Source organism: Oryzias latipes, chromosome 13 (assembly GCF_053564925.1).
Source record: "Oryzias latipes strain Hd-rR chromosome 13, Olatipes_Hd-rR_3.1".
Lineage (NCBI taxonomy): Eukaryota > Metazoa > Chordata > Actinopteri > Beloniformes > Adrianichthyidae > Oryzias > Oryzias latipes.
In genome coordinates, this window is record NC_136249.1 from 36420001 (window position 1) to 36427500 (window position 7500).

At 46.7% G+C, this 7500-nt stretch overlaps 1 protein-coding gene across 2 annotated transcripts in view; it reads right to left on the reverse strand.

Moving 5' to 3' along the window:
• Window positions 1-7500, reverse strand: part of arrb1 (arrestin, beta 1) — a 30193-nt gene that overhangs the window by 18810 nt on the left and 3883 nt on the right. The gene's annotated exons all lie outside the window — the stretch shown is intronic.

Below are 7500 nucleotides of genomic sequence, written 5' to 3' on the forward strand. Positions count from 1 at the left end.
ACTAGTTTAGTCTAGTTTGGACTAATTTAGTCTAGTATAGTCTAGGATAGTCTAGTTTAGTCTAGGTTCATCTAGGTTAGTCTAGGTTGTTCTAGGTTGGTCTAGGTTAGTCTAGTTAAGTCTATGTTTGTTTAGTCTAGGTTAGCCTACTTTAGTCTATGTTAGTCTAGGTTAGTCTAGGTTAGTTTAGTCTAGGTTAGTCTAGGTTAATCTAGGTTACTCATAGTTAGTTTAGTCTAGATCAGTGTTTTTCAACCTTTTTTGAGCCACGGCACACTTTAACCTTGACAAAAATCCCGCGGCACACCAGCATCCAAAAAAAGAGATAAATAAAAAAACAGAAAAAGCTCAGTCTGTATTGATCTACAGACGCTCCACAATCTCACATGCATTTTTGTGATAAATGTTGCAGAAAAAGCTGGAAGCTGCAGCTGTTTTTTCTAAAAGATGTATTAAAAATTCAGTCAAAAGATTCAAAAACTGTTTGATGTGTGTTCGTTGTTTTAAGACGTTAAGAGGAGAGACTCATTGTCCGCTAAAAAAGTCACTTTAATGCATCATGGGAGATGTAGTGCCCGTAATCCGCCGACCGCAGAAAGACCAGCGTCTTTGAGCTTCATGGTTTTGTTCTCTTGTTCCACGGTCTGATACCAGATTCTGTGGAAAGCTACACCGCTAAAGACGAGCTTTAGCTGGTATTTTTGTTAGAACAGAGAGACTTTTTTGCGCTAAATCGAAACAAGGAAGTGAATACTTTATCCACTTCTGATTGGTCAGACTGATGACATGTGATTAAGAATGATTGGTGGAGACAGTTAAAGGGGCGGGACTTTTCCTAAAACAGCTGAAGCTGCGGCTAAATCGCGCTATCCCATTATTGTTATCAAAATGTCTGTATTAGAATCATATAAACACAAAGAAAAAATAATTTTATGATATTTCATATTCTTAACTTCTCAGTGTTTTATCAGGGCCTGTTTGGATGAACAAAGAGCTGATTTCCTGGAGATGGTAATTGCTTTTAGATCAGTTAATGAGGGCAATTTCTCACGGCACACTTGACCATCTCCCACGGCACACTAGTGTGCCGCGGCGGCACACTGGTTGAAAAACACTGGTCTAGATTAACAACGACTGCCACCGATGCTGTTAACCTACTGGGTGTCGGTGGAAATTTGACTACTGTTGGTCGAAGAAAGAGGGGAGGCAGAAGGGTCCGTTGCCAGAGAGAGAAGGGAAAAGGCAGGAACATAGGTTTGAGAATAGGGACTCTTAACGTTGGCACAATGACAGGGAAAGGCAGAGAGCTGGCAGACATGATGGAGAGAAGGAAGGTAGATGTACTGTGTGTGCAGGAGACAAGGTGGAAGGGCAGCAAGGCAGGTAGTATTGGAGGAGGATACAAACTGTTCTATCATGGTGTTGATAGGAAGAGAAACGGGGTAGGAGTGATTCTGAAGGGGGAGTTTGGAAACAGTGTTCTAGAGGTGAAAAGAGTCTCAGACAGGATGATGAGCCTAAAGTTAGAAATTGAAGGGGTGATGGTGAATGTAGTCAGTGGGTATGCGCCACAGGTTGGCTGTGAGTTAGAAGTGAAGGAGAGATTCTGGAATGAGTTGGATGAGGTCATAGAGAGTTTTCCCAGAGGAGAGAGAGTTGTTATTGGAGCAGACTTTAATGGGCATGTTGGTGAGGGCAACAGAGGTGATGAGGAGGTGATGGGCAGGTTTGGTGTGAAGGAAAGGAATCTGGAGGGACAGATGGTGGTGGACTTTGCAAAGAGGATGGAAATGGCTGTAGTCAACACTTACTTCCAGAAGAGAGAGGAACATAGAGTGACATACAGAAGTGGAGGTAGGAGTACTCAGGTGGACTACATCCTATGTAGACGAGGTCATTTGAGAGAGGTTAATGGCTGCAAAGTGGTGGTAGGAGAGAGTGTAGCCAGACAGCACCGCATGGTGGTGTGTAAGATGACTCTGGAGGTCAGGAAGAAGAAGAGAGGGAAAACAGAAAAGAAGACCAAGTGGTGGAAGCTACAGAATGAAGAAACTTGTGAGGAATTTAGGCAGAAGTTGAGGCAGGTCCTGGGTGGTCAGGATGAGCTTCCAGAGGACTGGGAAACTACAGCAGAGATTATCAGGGAAACAGGTAGGAAGGTGCTAGGTGTGTCATCTGGAAAGAGGAAAGACGGTAAAGAGACTTGGTGGTGGAATGAGGAAGTACAGGAATGCGTCCAGAGGAAGAGGTTGGCTAAAAGGAAGTGGGATGTAGAAAGGACTGAGGAAGGTAGACAGGAGTACAAGGAAGCGCAGCGTAGAGTGAAGAGAGAGGTGGCAAAGGCCAAACAGAAAGCTTACGATGAGCTTTATGACAGGTTAGACACAAAGGAAGGAGAGAAGGACTTGTACAGGCTAGCCAGACAGAGAGACAGAGATGGGAAGGACGTGCAACAGATAAGGGTGATTAAGGACAGAGATGGAAAGGTGCTAACAACCCAAGAGAGTGTACAGAAAAGATGGAAGGAGTATTTTGAGGAGCTGATGAACGAGGAAAATGACAGGGAAAGAAGGGAGGAAGATGTGGTTGTTGTGGAGCAGGAAGTAGCAGAGATTGGAAAGGATGAGGTTAGGAAGGCTCTGAAAAGGATGAAGAGCGGAAAGGCCGTTGGTCCTGATGACGTACCTGTGGAGGTATGGAAGTGCCTAGGAGAGACAGCAGTGGAATTTCTAACAAGGTTGTTCAATAGGATTCTAGAGAGTGAGAAGATGCCTGAGGAATGGAGGAGAAGCGTTCTGGTCCCAATCTTTAAGAACAAGGGTGACACGCAGAACTGCAGCAACTATAGAGGAATAAAGTTGATGAGCCACACAATGAAGCTGTGGGAAAGAGTAGTGGAAGCCAGGCTTAGGAAGAAGGTGGAGATTTGTGAGCAGCAGTATGGTTTCATGCCCCGTAAGAGCACCACTGATGCCATTTTTGCTTTGAGAATGTTGATGGAAAAGTACAGAGAAGGTCAGAAGGAGCTGCATTGTGTGTTCGTAGATTTAGAGAAGGCGTATGACAGGGTGCCGAGGGAGGAGCTGTGGTACTGTATGAGGTCGTCTGGAGTGGCAGAGAAGTATGTCAGAGTAGTTCAGGACATGTATGAGAGAAGTATGACGGTGGTGAGATGTGCTGTAGGTCAGACAGAGGAGTTCAAGGTGGAGGTGGGACTACACCAAGGATCAGCTTTGAGTCCTTTTTTGTTTGCTATGCTGATGGACAGGCTGACAGACGAGGTAAGACAGGAATCTCCCTGGACAATGATGTTTGCGGAGGACATTGTAATTTGCAGTGAGAGTAGAGAGCAGGTGGAGGAACAGCTAGAGAGGTGGAGGTTTGCTCTGGAAAGAAGAGGCATGAAGGTCAGTCGTAGTAAGACAGAATACATGTGTCTGAACGAGAGGGATCAAGGTAGAAGCGTTAGGTTACAGGGGGCTGAGGTGAAGAAGGTGCAGGAGTTTAAGTACTTGGGGTCAACAGTTCAGTGTGATGGGGAGTGTGGAAAAGAGGTGAAGAGGCGAGTGCAGGCAGGTTGGAGCGGTTGGAGGAAAGTGTCAGGAGTGTTGTGTGACAGAAGAGTGTCAGCAAGACTCAAAGGAAAGGTGTACAAGACAGTGGTGAGACCAGCTCTGCTCTATGGGTTAGAGACGGTAGCAGTGAGACAGAGACAAGAGGCTGAGATGGAGGTAGCAGAGATGAAGATGTTGAGGTTCTCCTTAGGAGTGACCAGGTTAGACAGGATAAGGAACGAGTACATCAGAGGGACGGCTCACGTTGCCTGTGTTAGCGACAAAGTCAGAGAAGCCAGACTGAGATGGTTTGGACATGTTCAGAGGAGGGATAGTGGATATATTGGTAGAAGGATGTTGGAGATGGAACTGCCTGGCAGGAGGACAAGAGGACGGCCAAAGAGGAGATACATGGATGTCTTAACAGAGGACATGAAGTTGGCTAATGTTAGGGTAGAAGATGTTCATGATAGAGTGAGGTGGAAAAGGATGATTCGCTGTGGCGACCCCTGATGGGAAAAGCCGAAAGAGAAAGAAGAAGTCTAGTTTAGTCTAGGTTAGTTTAGTTTATTCTAGATTAGTCTCGGTTAATCTAGGTTAGTCAAAGTTAGTTTAGTCTAGATTAGTCTAGGTTAATCTAGGTTAGTCTAGGTTAGTCTAGGTTCGTCTAGGTTAGTTTAGTCTAGGTTCATCTAGGTTAGTCTAGGTTAGTCATTGCCTATTGTGTTTAAGGACTGATTTCATGCTTAATAAACAATTACGTGTATGAAGCCCATTAAGACGACTATTGCTGTAATATTAGAAATAAAGTACATTTGAACTGAATTGATATAATTTGATTTGATCTGATTTGATTTGTGCCAGTCCCACATTCAGACAAACACAAGATTGTGGGTCTGCAGTCAAACGGACCAAATTGCAGGGGGATTTCTGGGATGGGGGGTCATGTCCAGTGATTTTTGCTGTAAACCCTCAGAGGCTCCAGAGTTAAAAGACAAAAACATCAGCAGAAATTTTTGCTGATCTTTCAAACCGACAGCTTTCAGGATCCGTCAAAGACGAGGTCATGTGACCTGAACGGGACCAACGATCTCTGACCTGAAGAACTGGGGAACCTAAAGAAGCTTCTTCTGGAGGTTCAGAGCCTTGTTTTCTGCACACGTCTGTGAGAAGATGGACTTTCCTGTGACATCATCCAACGCCATCCAACGCCATGCTCGGCCGTCCAACAGCCAGAGCAGAACTGGTGAAAATTAATAGACGAAGGATAGAAATTTCAGAAACTACCTGAACACATCGTTTAAAAAATGGATGGTTATAGTTGGGGGCGGAGCTTTCTTTAAAGGTTAGTTAGGAGAGATCACCCACAATGCTTAGGGTGACGTCTGCAGCAGAGGCAACATCTGAGTAAAACACGCCGCTCCTGCAGAATGAAGCGTTCCGGCCGACATGGATCCCCGCAGGAATGTTAGGTACCAGGAGGAACCCTGAGTGTTCCGGCGCTCAGACGCGGAAGGTTACGGTCAAACACTGAAGATCATCAGACCTGACCGTCGGGTTCTGGTGTAGAACTGAATCCAGGTCAGTTCACCAGGTGACCACTAGGAGGGGACGTTACAGACCCGCTTCAGGTTCCTAAGATCAAATAAAACTTGTGGTGGAAAGGGTTCTCCTGTGGGTGGAACACTGTTCTCTACATTTGCAGACTCATTCTGGCGTGTTCGTCCCACCCTGACGACGGCGGCGGCGGCAGAGCTGGGCTCACGCCAACAGGTCACATGACCATCTGTGGTCCCGCTTTGAACAGGACGGTTTGATTCTGTCCTGAAAGCAGCTTTCAGGATTGTAATTCCACCATCGGAGACTCACTGCTGTCAGCCTTCATCCTCCTCTTCTTCAGCTTCCTGCCCCCCCCCCCGTGTTAATAAAGCCATAAATTAGGCTCTGCGCCTTCATCAGCTCTCAGCTTCTCCTCGATCAGCAGCATTAGGACGCCGTTACAGGAAACCGTCGCCTCCAGGGAGCACGCTCAGCACGCCACCGCCAGCTCTGCGGTTCAAACAGGATGAAGAGGCTGCTCCTCCTCATCACAGACAACATCTGATGATGAGTTCTCACGAGATGTTGGAGCAGCACAGAGTCCAGTTTGTTCTGGACGAAAATCCAGACAAGAAGGAGGAAACCAACGTTCCAGCAGCATCAAAGATGTGGTTCTGGTCAGGAGAACGTCTGGTTCTTCTTCAATCTGTGACCCCGCCCCGCTCTTGCCACTACGGCAGCCAGGCAGAGTCCAGGCCCGTTCAAGGCCCGGGTCTGGAGCAGAACCACAAACAGATCTGTTTAGGGATTTCCTTTCCTCGTCAGTAGAACTTTGCTGGGAAATGAAGGAACGTTTAAGGATTCAGAACCATCAGAGAACGGAGGTCCTCTGCTCCAGCAGCAGGAAACTGTGAGCAGTTTGTGGGAGGGGCAGAGTCACTGGTGCCTCATCAGCTGGTTGGTGGGAAAACATCAGTTTCTAGAATTCTTGTTTTCAAGACTTCTAGTCAGAGAGCTTCTTAAAAAGTCGCCAACATGGTTAGAAACAAGACGGCCACCGAGCAGAGAGGAAGACACGCCTCCACAGCCTCATAAGCCTGACCTCTGACCTTGGTGGAGAACACCGTCCTGAACCTCAGTGAGACATGACAGTGGAAGGGAGGGGATCCAGGTCTGTGTGGGTCCGGGAGCAGGAAGAGGACGCTCGGTAAACGCCATTAAAGATTCATGGCGCTGTCGGACAAAGCCATCCAGATGCAAACGAGAGTTTGACCAACACCAGAGGTGCAGGAGGCCACTGAGCACGCTCAGAACCCCGCTGTCCGGATGACAGCCAGGATGTCCAGGAGGACTTTCTGTCCTGGGTTCCAGATCGTGAACTTTGATCTGTTTGTGTTCCGGTGTCTTCATCCTGATGAAGGCGTTCGCACGTTTCTTGTTCCCAATTTCTCCAGTAATTAGACAGTTTCCAATCAGAAGTCCAGGGGAGTTTTGATCCACCACAAGAACAGAGATGTTGCTCAGAGCCAACAGAACCAGAACTCTGGATGACAGGATGGAGATCAGGTCAGAGGATCTTGTGCTTCTTCTTCTCAGGCTTTCTTCAAATCGTCTCTTATCCAGGTTCTCCTTCACGGAAAGAGGAGGTCACCTACTGAAAACCGCCAGGAACCCATCCTGGAACCCAAAAAATGACTACAGCTGAGGGGCCAAGGAGGCTAAAACACGCTGACATTTAGCAGCTAAGAGACGCTAACAGTTAGCAGCTAAGACACATAAACCGTTAGCAGCTAAGAGACGTTAACCATTAGAAGCTAAGAAACACTAACCGTAAGCAGCTAAGACACGCTTAACATTAGCAGCTAAGAGAAACTAACCGTTAGCAGCTAAGAAAAGCGAACCGTTACCAGCTAAGAGACGCTAACCATTAGCAGCTAAGAGACACTAACAGTTAGCAGCTAAGAGAAGCTAACCATTAGCAGCCAAGAGACATTTACCGTTATCAGCTAAGAAACACTAACCGTAAGCAGCTAAGACACGCTTAACATTAGCAGCTAAGAGAAACTAACCGTTAGCAGCTAAGAAAAGCGAACCGTTACCAGCTAAGAGACGCTAACCATTAGCAGCTAAGAGACACTAACAGTTAGCAGCTAAGAGAAGCTAACCATTAGCAGCCAAGAGACATTTACCGTTATCAGCTAAGAGACGCTAACCGTTAGCAGTTAAGAGACGTTTACTGTTAGCAGCTAAGAGAAACTAACCGTTAGCAGCTAAGAAACACTAACCGTAAGCAGCTAAGAGCCGCTAAACATTAGCAGCTAAGAGACGCTAATCGTTAGCAGCTAAGAGACACTAACCGTTAGCAGCTAAGAGACGCTGACCGTTAGCAGCTAAAAGATGCTAAACG